Here is a 14,630-nt window from a genome sequence, read left to right as displayed (position 1 = left end):
ATAAGGGCATTTTAGCTTTACGCACCATACCTTCATGCCGTACTTCCCCCGATAGCCTAGAGCAGAAGTTTTGGTTGTGTTCATGCAGGTCCATAAGCTTTTTACTTTGCCACACGTCCCCCGAGACAGCACACACACGCTGCTGGCATAAACTAGTCACAGGGGCAGCTCTCCACGTAAGCTATTTTTCCAATGATCACTCTGCAGCAGCGTTCATCTCTTCATTTTAACCAACCTGTACTCCATTGTGACACTGCACAAAGCATCTCCAAATTAACACGGAGACCTTTCTTGTGCAATAGTTTACTGCTGCTGTTCCATCAGTCTGCGGCTTCTGGGAAACAATTTATTGCTTATACTCAGAATTTTAATCATTCAGGACATTATTGCAGTTTTGTTTGTTGCAAGGTTTTCTTTTTTGTTGTTGTAGGAACTCAACAATCTAGGTATTTATAAAGGTCTTTAAAATAGAAAACCTGCAGTCTAATACAGAGGCTGTCTTAGGGAGCAGGAAGGACAAAAATCAAGTTTGGATATAACACTCCTGAAATTCTGTGGTCTAAACAGACTTTCACTGACGAGATTAACACTAAAGGTGTGACTAGGGAATGCAAAGAACTTATGTTTGCAAAAAACAAAATAAAGAGACACTCCATGAAAACACACTGTTATTTACAAGGAAGATCTATCAGTGTCTACATCCAGTTTAATAATTCAAACTACAACTATTACTCTCCGATAAACCCATTTTTAAAGCGAACACCCTAACAGCTTGCATATAGGTCTTTTCTACTATCTGAACAATATTCTATTAAGGCTACGACTATGACAAGGAGCCCCCCAGCCCCGCAGAGGTAACGGTGGACACCAGGAGCCACAGCCCTAAACCCTCAACAACCCCGACCCCCAAGCATCCCTCCCTCCGCTCCCCGGCTAAAACAAGGGTGAGAAGTTTTGTGACCATCAGGCACGTTACAGGGCCTTTTTTAAGATACTTTGAAAGCAGCAGGGGAAAAAAAACCCAAATAAACAAACAAAACCACTCGCCATATTTGGTGTCAGTCTTTACTGTCAGTGCAACTAAAAACTCTTCAAAATAACTAAAGCTCCACAAATGTTATTAGCAAAAATTTCACACTTTTTAATGGATATTTACAGTTCGAAGCAGTCTTTTAATTACTTTTGCTATTTGCATCTGATGGTTTGGGGAAATGTTGAATTCAGATATTAGACTATCAGGGATCGCTGGATGTAGTCCAATAAGAAACTGAGATCAGAGTAGTTAAATTAGCCATCTGTCCTAAATAAACACAAATCAGAGCTACTTCTTAATATTCTTTCAACCCGATCTTAAGTGAAACAAGAACTTTATAAAAGGCAGCAACTGGGATAAGGTGGGCTCCAAGGAAGTTTACATCCGTCGGTTTTGTAACGTATCTTAGTCTCAATACTTCAACTCTGTAACTACAAAAAATGTCCTAGATACGGCACAAGAAGGCCACGAGATAACAACCAGATTTCAGTCTTTAAATTGTCATAAAAATGAATTAATGAATTACATTTGTACCAGTTACTGTTCTAGTTAAATTATCACCAGGAGAGCGGATTTATAATGTGCTGGTTCCTGTTCTCATTACAATCCATTCTCACGAGAACTTATAATCAGAATTTTAATGCCTCATTCATTCTGTGAAAGACAGCTGTAAAAATATATTAATTTGACCTTTTCAAAATTTTGTTATTTGACTTAGTGCCTATTCTTATTTGCTCCTATCTGCAGCTCCTACATTTGCTCATATCTATAAATTACTAGAAAATGGAAGTATGTCAGTAAGGCAGAAGACTTTTCTGTTCGCTTTCTTCACCCAGGGTGAGGAGTACAATCTTGTGACACTCTTTCAATACCATGTGCAGGCCAAAGTCACTGCCTTAAGCAATCATTACACTTTGGGAACGTTTCATCAATGGTAAAGGAACAGTGACATCTTAGAAGTATGGAGAAATACAGAAAAACCCATTCAGAGTGTCTGTAGCAAACGAGCCCTTCCAACAGCCAGTCCCAGAGGATGACCCAAATTGAGCCAAAATGAATCCCTCCAGAGACCCCCCTCTCTGTACCAACTACAACAGCAGCCCTGAAGACTAACTTCCACTACGACATAACGGTGGTTTTAATCCTAATTGTCTTTGCTTGTGAAAACACGCCAAGAAGGGGAGCTCCCAGGGACCTGGTATTAACCTGACAGAGGTCCACGCTGCGCCAGGCCCAGCCACCTGCGGCCAAGGAGCCGCTGGGAAGCGACTCGCAAACCCACAAAAGACATTACAGTATTAAAAGGAATATTTTATCTCTTGCCAGCAGCCCACGGGGACTACTCCCTCTCGTGAACTATGCACGGGCTTGGAATCATTACACCAACCCTCTGCCCACCAAAATATCCCTTGATGACTTCATCTGAATTAATCTTAATTTCATAGAACGCAAGGAGGTTAACAGAAAGCAGATTTATCGGGTGGCAGAACTTGACCTTTGTTTCATTACCAATACTGTACGGTCATTCTCACCGCTTATCTCTAAATCTGGTGCTGTGCTACGCAGCTTTGGGCTACCAGTGACAGGCGAAGGACCACCGGTCCGGAAAGACAAGGTTCAGAGGCTAGCTTTCAGGCAGACTGCTGATCTGCACTTACGGGTTTTGGGCGCTTGATGTGACACCAGATCTAGAAATACTTTTTTTCCATCAGGGTCATAACACTAAATAAACCAGTACGTCCCCTTTCAATCGCTGATTTTTTAAACACTCCTCAGGGTTCCGCTCAGCCAATGGGCTATCAAAAGTACACCCAGCTAATTACGCGTGCACTATCCAGGAAACTTGCTATAAAATTCAGCTGCTGTTCCATAGCATATGCTGCAAACTAACAAGAGATGACACCTTTCTCAGCATCGTGTCAGGCAGCACCACCAGTCCATTCAGGACTCTGAAGTAAACCTCGTACAAGATCAGTACCATCCCCTCCGGGAGAAAAAAGTGAAACGCACAACATCAGGTAAGTCTTTTATTCCTCATCTGGTGGAGTTTTCAGATTCTACTCATCCTGCACAATTCAACCCCTCTGTTCTCACAGCAGCCGCAGTTATGATTTCCCCCTTTCATCTGCCTTGTGAGCAAAGGCTTCTCCTGTACAGCTATCTGTGATTGCAGATCAACACACACGAAAGCATTCGGGCAGAAACACACATACACACCCCCCCGCGCTCCCCTAGGTCCTTGGTTCCATTTCAGAGGAAGCTGGGCACAAACCAAAACCGTGACAGAGTAACACCTGAAGCAGCCAGTGATGTAGGAACCTGAGCTTCAGCAATTATGCCATTGATGGATTTTGCTTCCCGAGTTGCTCGGCTACTTCTAAAAATTACACCCGTAACACCTACCTCATCATTACACGAATAAAGGTTGTTTGAGCCAAACCTGACTACATTTCCCATCATATCCATCACTCAGCCGACAACAGCGTTCAGCCCCAAACAAGGACAGCAGGTGAGACAGATACCTCCCTGTCTCCAGTGATTTGTTGCTCTGAGGGTTTTGGAGCCATAAGTCACATCTTTTACACGACATTGCTCAGCAGCCCAGCTCCTTCGGGCACGAGTTTGAGTAGCTACGTACGTGCACCAGCCAAGGGAACTCCTGAACTTCCTTCTCTATGGCAAAGCCATCTCCAAGTTTTTTGCCCACGTCCCAGTGACTTACTGGGATCTACACTTGACTTTCTCACTTCAGATGAAATTCATATGTCCTACTTCTAAAGACACATTGGGATGGTTTGGTGTCTTTTATGCAGCTAATAAAAAAAATCCTGAAAGCTGAATTTGTACCGTGCAGAGATGATGTTCCTGTTATCACCAATGAAGGTAATGGCACGCAGTGTTGTTATAGCGAAGATGTTGTGACCTCGAAATGTTAATTCCCAGAGACACAAGGGATTGGAGATGTCAGCATGGCAATGTTTTTGGCTTCCACAGGGGACGGAGCGTGTTCGCAGCTCTGCTCTTACAGCAACCCCTACAGTTTAGCGCATGGAGTGGAACTGATGCCTGTCTCCATAGAGACCTCCTGTCCTGCTTTCGAAAACGGAAAGAAAATGGGAACTATGACAACAGACAAACCTGGGGGATAAGGCGGCATAAACAAGTCAGCAGGAAGCCCACAGTAGGACACTGGGGCCAAGCTTAGTGTTTTTGTTGTTATCTGATATTAACACAAACAGATAATGAGATGTACCGGGGAACTGAGCCATTGGCGTAACCAGCACCAGCCACACCAGATCCACACCACCACGGGGCTGAGCCCCAGGACAGCGGCTCGACACACGTCCAGACACTGGCTATTCAGACTGACAAGGAAATACCTCAATCTCCCTCCTGTAAAACCGCAGTCCCGGTGCCACAGTGTTAGTGCCGTCGTCTTGGCATCACACAGAGGCCGACACAAACATTTAAGACACTACTAGACTTACCACATCTTCACCCAGGATCATTTTAGGTAGAGGAAAGAAGGTGACATAATGAGTTGATAGGACAAAAACAAAAAAAAAAAAATATCATAATTTACTACGCCTCCTTTGAGACAATTTAAAACAAACCAATCTGATGACACTGCTCTTCTCAACAGATCTAGACAGAAAATGCCCCTGCCTTCGCCGTGTGAGCCATTCCTGTACACCTCACTGGACTGAGAGAACTTTTCCACTTCAGGGCAGAAAAATATTCAAGACTTTCTAATAGAAAACATCCCCATCTAAAGAGCACCCTTGGTATTTGTGAAGCATTTTTCAAAAGTAATTTACTTTAAGGATGATAAAGTCAGCTCTTCATTGTTTTATTAGAAAGCATCCAGAAGGTCGTTACCTCCAGCACACAGGGATCCATCTCCTGGACAGCAAGAGAGATGGCAACAGGCAGCTCTTCGGTGAGTCCTGGAAGAATTAGAGCTTGTAATCAACTTCTGGTCAATTTGTTGTAGACATAGCCTGGATGCACGGGCTCTAAAAGATGGTGCTATATCAGTCTCAGCCTCATTTCCTAAGTGTCAGGATAGTAAGATTTTAAATATATATATATATATATATACACGTGTGTGTGTGTGTGTGTGTGTGCAGTATTTGCTCAGTGACTCCTGCCCTGTTTCTACTGAGGCCACCCCCCAGCACCATCACCGAGGTGTGCTCTGGGGGTAAGGCAGACACCTAAAATAAAGCTCTCCATATTTTAAAAAACAGTGCTTTCCTGGAAGCACAGGGCCTCTCCAAGATGAACAGTTTTCCTGTCCTCTGTACTCTCTCTACATAAATATCAGTGCTTGATATTTGCTCTTTAGATGTTTAGCTATTTCGCTGACCTCACTCAAGGAATTTATTAGCATTTCACCAGCTTTTCCGTAACGCACACTCACCCTCAGTTTAGGGGGTTACCATCCTCTAACTCTTCCCAGCGCAACGCTGCAAAAGGCAAGCTGCACGGGCTTTGAAGCAGTGCATTGTCCAGGACTGTGCGTGCAGAAACATTCTGTACTCATTCCATTGTCAGTAATTAAATTTGCTATTCCCATCTGGGACACAATCTTCCCTGAGTTTGCAACAGAATCTCTTTGTCTGATTGCACCAATAGATTGAGATGATGTTCTCCTCACTATTACACACTTTGGGTAACAACAGAGATGGAAAAGAACGACAGCTAATGAGGTCAAATTTTCACGTAACAAACGATATATTGCCTAAATATATCCAGTCACATCCTAGGATGCCCTTTTGTAGGTACACATTACAGTGCAAGTAGTATTTTACAGATTTAGTGATGGAAGCGTCATCAACTGGTAAAATAAATACTGTAATTAATCAACTCTTTCGTCTTACTAGTAAACTATTACTAGTAAAAGGAACATGGCTGGATAGCTTGCTACAAAGACTTGACATAGTTCCTAATTTTAAAGGAAGTCATTCAAATTTTTACTCCTCTTTTAAGCCACAGATGCTCAGGTGAAGACGTGCAGGACCTTGCTTTCTGCATGCTTTCACTGACCAGACCTTCACACAGAGAAACACGGGCAGAGTCAAACCCACAGATGGACATTTCCAGGCCTGCCGAAGAGCAGCAGCACCGCCAGCACGCAGGTTATTTGACAGCTGCCCCACAGAGCCATGTATGAATTTATCCACAAAACGCCACAATGAGATAAGGAAGCTTTATCATCTCTGCCACATACGGCAGAATCGCACAGAAAGCTCCCGAGGTCATACACATAATTTATAGACCTATGGAAAGGGGGTGCTCAGGGCAAGCGCGAGAGCCTGCCAGGAGGTAATAGTGTGCAGCCAGGGAGCGCTACCACAATAAAGGAGGAACCCATCATATCAGATCTAAGCCCTATTCCACAATGCAAATCAAAACACAAGAGGTAGATGATCCATGACACAGACTCATTTCTCATGGGCTCACAGATAAGGAGCTATTGAGGCAGACAAAGCAAGAAAATTTCTATTTTTGAGAGAAGTGCTTGTGCTCTTGCATGTACCAGCAAGAGAGGCAGGGCAGCTGAGACCAAGCAGCTCCCCCTTCCCCACCTGTGGCGTTTGTTATTGAAGGTTGTGTTTATAGGCATCATCATCAGACAGCTATCTGAAGGGCCTGAAAACCATACAATTAGCTGCAAGCACACTTTATGGCAAATGAACTCAACCAAAAGGCCGTAAATAGTTTTAATCCTGTTCCGAAGTCCATCAGAATCAGAGACGTCTATGGGTTGCAGGGGGCATGTGACCAATGCCGTTTCACACTGGTGAACAAACCAGAGACAATACTGAAGTTACAGTCTCATGTTTAATTTTGTTTGTTAACAAGTTTATTTACTATCAAGTATTGCATTCCATCAATGACATGACTGCCCTGCTAAATCATCATCGCCAAAGGCAGAGTGCTCTACCTTCAGCAAGCACAGCGATTTATTTTCTCAGAAGATGCATCATTTTTCCATGAAAAAGGGAACGGAACTCTTGCAAAAAAAAAAAAATCTAATAGCTGAGAAGCTGATGAGTTTATCTTTCCTCTTTCTGCCCTTCCCCCTACCATATACCAGCCAAAGATTTACTCACTCTCACTTAAAATAAAAACCATGTCTTGTCACCACTGACGATTCAGAACTACCCAGCAGACAGGAGTAAAACTGGACTGATTTCCTCCAAAATCATCCCAACTGTTAGAAAAAAAATAAATATCCCAAGAGCAACAGTGATCCACAAGTTTGAAATGATCTGCACGACGTTTTTGCTAAGGTTGAGCTCAGGTCACTCTAAGGGTAAGATACTATCACGATAAAAAAAGGTACGATCTCTCAATTTAAGGTTCTCATCTCACCACCTTTTAACACACTTACATGCAGAACAGGTGTATGCTTGAATAATTTGTGATATGCATTTTGACAGGAATTTTTGGGCAAGTCAGGAGCTGAGAAACTTCAAACTACTTCTCTAACCCACGCAGGCAAGGGAATTTTCACTCCACGGCACATCTAATGATACTGAAAGGCATTACAGGCCAAGGCAAGCACCGAGAACATCTTAAGGGAAACGGGACTTACATGTGCCACAGAGGAGACCCGAATGACACAACTGCTTTTGTTCATGAATGGTCCCTCTCTTGATAGCCAAGACTCGTCTTATGTGATCTATGCTTGTTGGTCTGTGATTAACCACCACAGCAAGATTTACTGCAGTTCCTATTATAATTGGAAGTAAATTGACTGCTTAGAATAAAAAACCTGAAAAATCTGTAATAAATAGTACAGTATAGGCTGCATTTTCTCAGAGCTTTTGCGAACAACATGTATTTGTCTCATCAATCACAGAAAAGCATTTTCATGTCAATCAATCACCACATTAATGGGCTACTCCATTTTCCTCTGTAAACATGCATTTACTTTGTAGAGATGCTCACAGAAGGCAGGAATCAGCACTTACATCTCAAAGGGTGCTTCTCCTTGAGGAGTTGAGAAAGTCAGTATTTATCGAATGATGGGTAAACAAAAAAAAAATCTGATGTAAATGTTCTCTTTAGCAGGGAGAGGGAAGCAGCAGGAGCTGGGCTGATGGCTTGGCTCCTCCTGCAGGGAGGGCTTCAGTCGGGAGCACCATGACACGAGTCTCGTGTTTGCACAAGCTGGTGCACATCAGAAACACCCTCAATCTGCTCAAGATGGGATCATTTTCTGTTCTCGTTATTTGTATCTAATTATCCTTACAGTCAACTTAGCTTCAGATTGTAGGTTCATCCCGTACAGCCTCTCAACCCCCCCCCCACTCTCCTATGTTCAAATTGCTTATACACTAAAGAAATACAAAACAGGCTTCTGTGAGCAAATGGTGGAAAGCCTAATTGCCTTAAGAAGCCAAGACGACTACTTCTAATTACCAGTAAATATGTACACAGTGTGTAACTGACAACTCTCTATCTAGCAGAAATCAAAGCTCAGTGCCAACAGCTGAGTGTCTAGAATAAACAAACACACTTCACGAAGTTCATACAGAAGAACCTTAGGACATACATTCCTATGTAAATGCACAATGTGCTGGTTTACCATTATTTTCATTCTTCTCTGCAGACAAGGCCTCTTACGTAAAAGAGAAACAGCAGATACTAAGAGGAGTGAAAACTCGGATGACTGCTCATACACAACCCCAGCAAATCCCCAAATAAAATCAGAATAGCAGATAGGATATCAACTGCAATGGCGTGTGCGTGAAGGCAGCCCTAAGGGCAGCTTTAGTTAACGTCTCAGCAAGTTACACAGGTTTTACACGACTATTTACTTCCCAACTCAATAAAGCTTGAGTAGTTACAGCACAGCAACAGCTCCTTCATCACAAGCTACCTGTGCCTCCCCCCGAGACACGCGCCACCTCCCGGAGCGAGGCGATTCTTCGCGTGCTTCACAATGGTGGAAGAAGCAGAACGTTCACATTCGCCGTATCACCCGCTCGGTATCGGTGCTTCCGCACAAGCGCTGCTTCAAGCCAGAGCGCACCAACCCCAGCCATGCCCACGCAGCTCAAGTGGCTACCTTCACCAAAACAACAGCATGGCCTTTTGCAAATTACTTCAAAAACAATAATCTGCACAGCTGAAATATTCCACATAAGCCACCGGAACAGGCCGGGAACGGCTAAATCTGAGTGTTAGGTGCCACGTCCCTGGGACGGAAAGCAAAGCCACATGAGAGGCAACAAAGTGCTTCCTCACAGGAAAAGGGCATCTAAAAATAAGATACAGAAGAGGCAGCGTACTGAGCACTTTGCCTTTAAGAAATATCAAGAAACTGGGCAAAAAATAGAATTCTGACTGTCTTATGGGTGTCCTTACCTGTTCAGGAGTCACAGCCCCAGCCAGGTGCACACACCAGCTCCTCAGCATCCCACAGCAAGCACCACCTCCCACCACCCCCTGCCCTCCTTAAATCAGGTCAGCAATCAATGCAGGGGCAGCTACCGCCCAGCCCCACAGCTGCCCCCCGTTCCTGAGATGACGGTGGCTCCAGGTGCACATCAACATCCAACCTCAGAGCAGAGCTCTGCTGCTCCTCCTGACCTGCTCAACGCGTGGTGGGGGCTACACCAGCCCCTCCTGACATCCTGCTGGCGAGGAGAGGACGCTGGGGGGAATCAGGGTCTAGAAAGTCAGGAATTTCAGGGTTAACTAAAAATTTGCTTGAGGAGGCAGAGGGGTCTCCCATAATTTTGAAATTTACAGTATTAAATTCTACGCCTGTAGTTTATTGAGCCACCCAACCATTACACGCCAGAAGGCCAGAATCACCTCAAATGCTTAGAGAAACTCTACATTTTAAGCTTTTAATAATGTTTTTTCTGTTCTTATAGAATAGAAATATGAAACATGGCTTAATTTAGGGGAATAGAAAGATCATTCACGTGGGAAGCATCAGTATCTCGTTATAATGGGCTTTTAATTAAGCAGACATCGCACAGTGCTTGGTATGATAAAGAAAATGCTGCTAATGTTTCCCCTACTATTGCCCCTACCCTGTGAAGCAAAATGGAATCACAAAATCAACTGAGAAAATAACAACTTTATTGAATTTTCAGATTTATGAACAATAGACCCCAAAGCTGTTACGTGCCAGTAGATGGCAATCTTCAGATATAGTAAAAATGTGTCATTAGCAAATGCAAAATTTGAAATTAGAAGTGCCTGAGGAAAAAAAAAATCCATTCAAAGACTGAAACTGCTCAGAAGTTATTCACAATCACTCAGGCTTTGTTTTATAAAAGAGAAAAAAAGAGGACAGAGAATGTCTGTTAGTAAATTCGTTCTACTTTTCACCCTAAAAATTTAGATTTTTTTTTTTAAACAAGTTTTAAAAAAGAGCAGTATGGACACATACGTTAACTTGAAAACTGAATCTTTTTTTCTCAACAACTGAACTATTTGAAGTTTTCACTAAAATTCATGTTTCTGGTTCCCTTGCGAGTCTCTCACATGGCCATAAACATGGCCAATTTCACCCGAGCAGATGTGGCCTACAGCCCACAGTTGGGTACCCCACCTTATTAGGGAAGAGGCGACGGGGAGGACCCCACTGATGGAAATGAGAGAAGTTTGAGTATTTAATTGCTATTAGGAAATAAAACTGTGTACTCAAATTTTCTGGTTTAAAATTCAGCCGCTTCTCCATCTCATAACACGTTGTCAATACATCATCAGATACGCAAAAGAATACACTGGTCTATATTTAATTTCTGTTTTTCAGAAAAGCTGCACTTGAAATTCTGCTTACTCTTGGTTCTTGATTTTTTTAAGACCTCAGGACATCATGAAATGTGATCACACTTATAACAGCAGAGGAAACCAAATAACACTTCCAATACCCATCCTGATCCTACTCAATGTGCAACCATGGGAGTGCTGTACTGTGTCCACCAATAAAAGAACACTTCACAACACATCCAAACACATCACATTTTAAAACAAAAAATATTTATAAAATATAAGTTAAAAAATTAAATATTGCGTCTATTACCAAATACAAACACTTGTACGAGATTTATTCCAAGATAACTCCTCACCTGTTCACATAAAAGTACTTATTCTACTCACTCAAGCCCAATTTTTTTTTTAATTTTTCATATTTCCTCTTCTACTTGAAGCAGCCCCATTTTATTCAGATACGGAATTCTACTCTTGTTCAGGAACATTACTTTTCTTTTATATTCATACAGGCAAGATCAGAATCAAGCCTCATATACTGCTAACGGGGCTCTCGGGAACACCCTTATTGACCATCGGGTCTGATGGCCTCTTCGGGTAACCCTGGAAAGGTTTCAGCTTCTTGGAGAAGTCCAACTGCTGTCACCACATCACCCCGCGGAGAACTACCACGCCCTACGTTAGCTCTCAGCAGCTCCTGCTCCACCAAAGGGAATATACCCAAACGAAAATGGTTTCCCGCTGTAGGATCATTCTGCGAGGTGGAATTACATCCAAAATTGTATTTATAAAAGAAGTTGCAAATTCAGTGCCTGTGATCTTCTTAAAAAAAAAATAAAATCATGTAGGCAAAGCTCAGACACAAAAACCCTCCAACTGGCTACCAGAACTCCCCAAAGGAAACCCTCCGCCTCCAGAGAACAGAAGTGGGACAGTTCATCAGCTTTCAAGAGAATGACAGAAATGGAAGCTAAAACAAAACCCGTAACAGCTGGAGCAATTTTCTTGGAATTAAAATTAAAAAGCCTGACTGTCATAAAAATAAAAGATCTCAGAAAAAATGATGCAAAGGATGTTATTAAAGTAAGGTTTATGAAGTCTAAGAATAATTACAGATAATATGTATTTATTACTCCTATAGGATCAATCTGTGGCACAGATTTTCCTATCTGAAGCCAAACGTACAGATACTTATCATATCTGAAGTTATCTTTGCTCTCAACTCCCACTCATCTCCCTAGCGACACATTTACTGTTTCCATTTGTGATATATCAATATTCTTCATTTTATTTATTTCAGTGTTCTGTTTTGTAAGAAAAAAGAAGGAAGCTTATTTTAACCTTTGGCAACACCCCCTACGTTTCCAAAACGACCTAAATCCAAGGGGTCACAGCCCATGTCCAGCTTGTCATACCGGGCTACCTACGTAATGGCCGATCCATTTTGAGAGCAGAGACTAAAGCCTTAAAGAAATACCTCTAAATGTATCGAGGAGACAGAGGAAAGAGCAGATTTTCTGCTCTTTTGAGGACACCCATCCCAGCACACAGCAGGGCAAATTAAGGCCTCTGAAGCTGAAATACTATATACCTCGCTGGGCTCCGCATCCACACATAAGGAAGGTTATAGCTAGATTTCAGTTTACTGAAGTCATAGGACCAGCTCCAGACAAATAAAAAAGACTCGGCCCTGCTCGCACCGATGGCTCTAAGCGGGGGCAGGCACGGCGTAAAACGCTGGGTAGCCGTGCTGCATCCACCGCAGGGACAGCCAAGTCGGCAGAGGGTGGCCATGAGGCTCTCCAGACCTCTCTCAACACAGGTGGAAGATGTTTTTGCCTTCTCACTCGCTCTCCCCCAGCGTGATCCTGTTCTCCCCAGACTCCCACTCAAAAGGCACTCACGGTGCCGTAGCCCCGACCCCCTGCGCCAAGGGCCGGGTGAGGGTAGGAAGCGGCAGAACCCGGCTTGCTGGGGTTGGCCACGCGAACCTGTGCCATGGAGGCCCACCAGGACTGCTCCAGCCGTACAGCTAGCCGCCAGACCTTCCTCCCCGTGGCCCACATCTCCCGTAGGCACGGGCAGCAACCTCCAGGCACCACTGCCGGATTCTCCATAGTCTCCCGTCTCCCGCATCTCCAGCCCTAGCAGTTCCATATGGGGAGACCACTGATGAGATCCCCTCTGCAGTATGAGCACAAGGCCCTGTATAGACGCAACTGCTTTCTCAAGAGTACTCAACTCTTGCGATCCAAACAGCTTTACTTCAGTTCTTAAATGAGAATGCAAAAGGCTTATCTTTAATTCTGAAACTACTTCATTAAATAATACAGAAGGCATCGCTATTCAAAAGCCAAAATCCAAACACGCAGAGGGAAAGAAAACCACCACATACATATTTCTGTAAATAAGTTTCCCCTCATTATGACAAATATATAACTTCACTTGCTTAAAAAACTTACTTTCTGAGGATATCTGGATCCTTTTCACCTAAGATATGAAAAGGTTTCTAGGCACAAATATAAAATAGGACAGAACACACCAGCTATCCTCTTGGCGCAACCATGCCAAAATCAAAATTCACTTTTCTGTCTTGTATTCTCCACCTGTCTTGAGAGACCCAGTCATGCTTGTTTCTGTTAAAAAGCATGACGGGCGGGGGGGAAGGCATTTTGTATTCCTAGACACTCGTCTTGCTTTGCAAACACAACTTCTTTAAAAAAAATTTTAAAAAATTAAAAAAGGAAGATCAAGTAGCCAGGTAGACAAAACCTCACTGTTTTCTTTTGCTAAGAATAGCATCTTAATTTCCTATGACAAAAGTTAACACAACCTTCCCAAATGTGTTAAGAAATTCCACTACTGAACAATCTCTTTTTATCATTATATCATTTTAAAAGTTAACTCTATCAAAACACACCGTTTAAACACGTCCAGGCTGTCTCTAAGTCTTGTACCAATTACCCCGCAGTACTACAGCTTTTCAAGGTTTCCAAGAGCAACATCACCACCTTAAACATGCTCACTCCTTCTGAAAACGTTCTTATCTCCATGTCCTATAATGGCACCTGAGATCATTGGAATGGAATAATTAAAAGAGAAAGAAATCCATTCCAGTGTGAAACTCTGAAAATTTAAACCAGTGAAGAATGTGACCCAGAGCGTCACTGTTAGACCCGCCCCGTCCCCAGCGGCCCCATCCCAGCCCTCCCGCAGCACCCCACTCCCTGGGAATGCGGCACGACCCCCGCTCCCTCATACAGCGAAGAAAGAGTCCGTATCCTCGTACGCCATCAAATAACCAAACCTTCAGCCTTTTCAATGGCTGCCTCAAAATACAGGGCTGTTCTGCTATATGCTGACATGTATTTTATTTCGCTTCTTTAAATCAGCAGGTTTGCCAACGATGGCCAAATCTTTCATGGAAAATACAAGAAAAACAATGAAGACGGGAAAAGAAAAAAAAAAATTAAGTCCTTTTATACTTCTGAAAAAGTTTTAGAAGAATTATTCTTGAGGAATTAATGGAAAGAAACTATTTTTTATACACAGTATTAAGTGATTAAAAGCTTGTTCATCGCTTTGCTTAGTTTAATTTTAGAAAGGCCTACTTGCAGATTCTTTGAAATGCATAATTAATTGATAGCAGCGTGGTTACATCAGTACAGAAGTGAACGATAGATGTGAAGTGGTTTTTCTACAAAAAAAATTCCACCAGTACAGGGTACAATTACACTATCCAACTCCCTCTGCCCTCCAATGAAGCTGTTCGATCTGCACGTCCGATTGCACAATCATCCAGAAATATCACTTGCATTAAAATTCTTACTGGTTCGCAACTCATTTCGATTTG

General features: G+C 42.9%; 1 protein-coding gene across 2 annotated transcripts in view; it reads right to left on the bottom strand.

Annotated features, from left to right (window-relative positions):
* The window catches only part of CDH4 (cadherin 4), a 455,155-nt gene that overhangs the window by 410,377 nt on the left and 30,148 nt on the right, over nt 1-14,630 (bottom strand). The window contains exon 1 of one of the 2 annotated variants that reach the window (XM_074604743.1): nt 9,416-9,433. The exons of the other annotated variant lie outside the window; for it this stretch is intronic. The gene's annotated coding sequence lies outside the window, so the exon portion shown is untranslated. Of the gene's footprint in view, nt 1-9,415; nt 9,434-14,630 lie in introns of those variants that run through there. 2 annotated transcript variants of the gene reach the window in all.

The sequence above is a fragment of the Larus michahellis genome, chromosome 12 (assembly GCF_964199755.1).
Source record: "Larus michahellis chromosome 12, bLarMic1.1, whole genome shotgun sequence".
Classification (NCBI taxonomy): domain Eukaryota; kingdom Metazoa; phylum Chordata; class Aves; order Charadriiformes; family Laridae; genus Larus; species Larus michahellis.
This window is presented reverse-complemented; position numbering and strand designations above follow the sequence as displayed.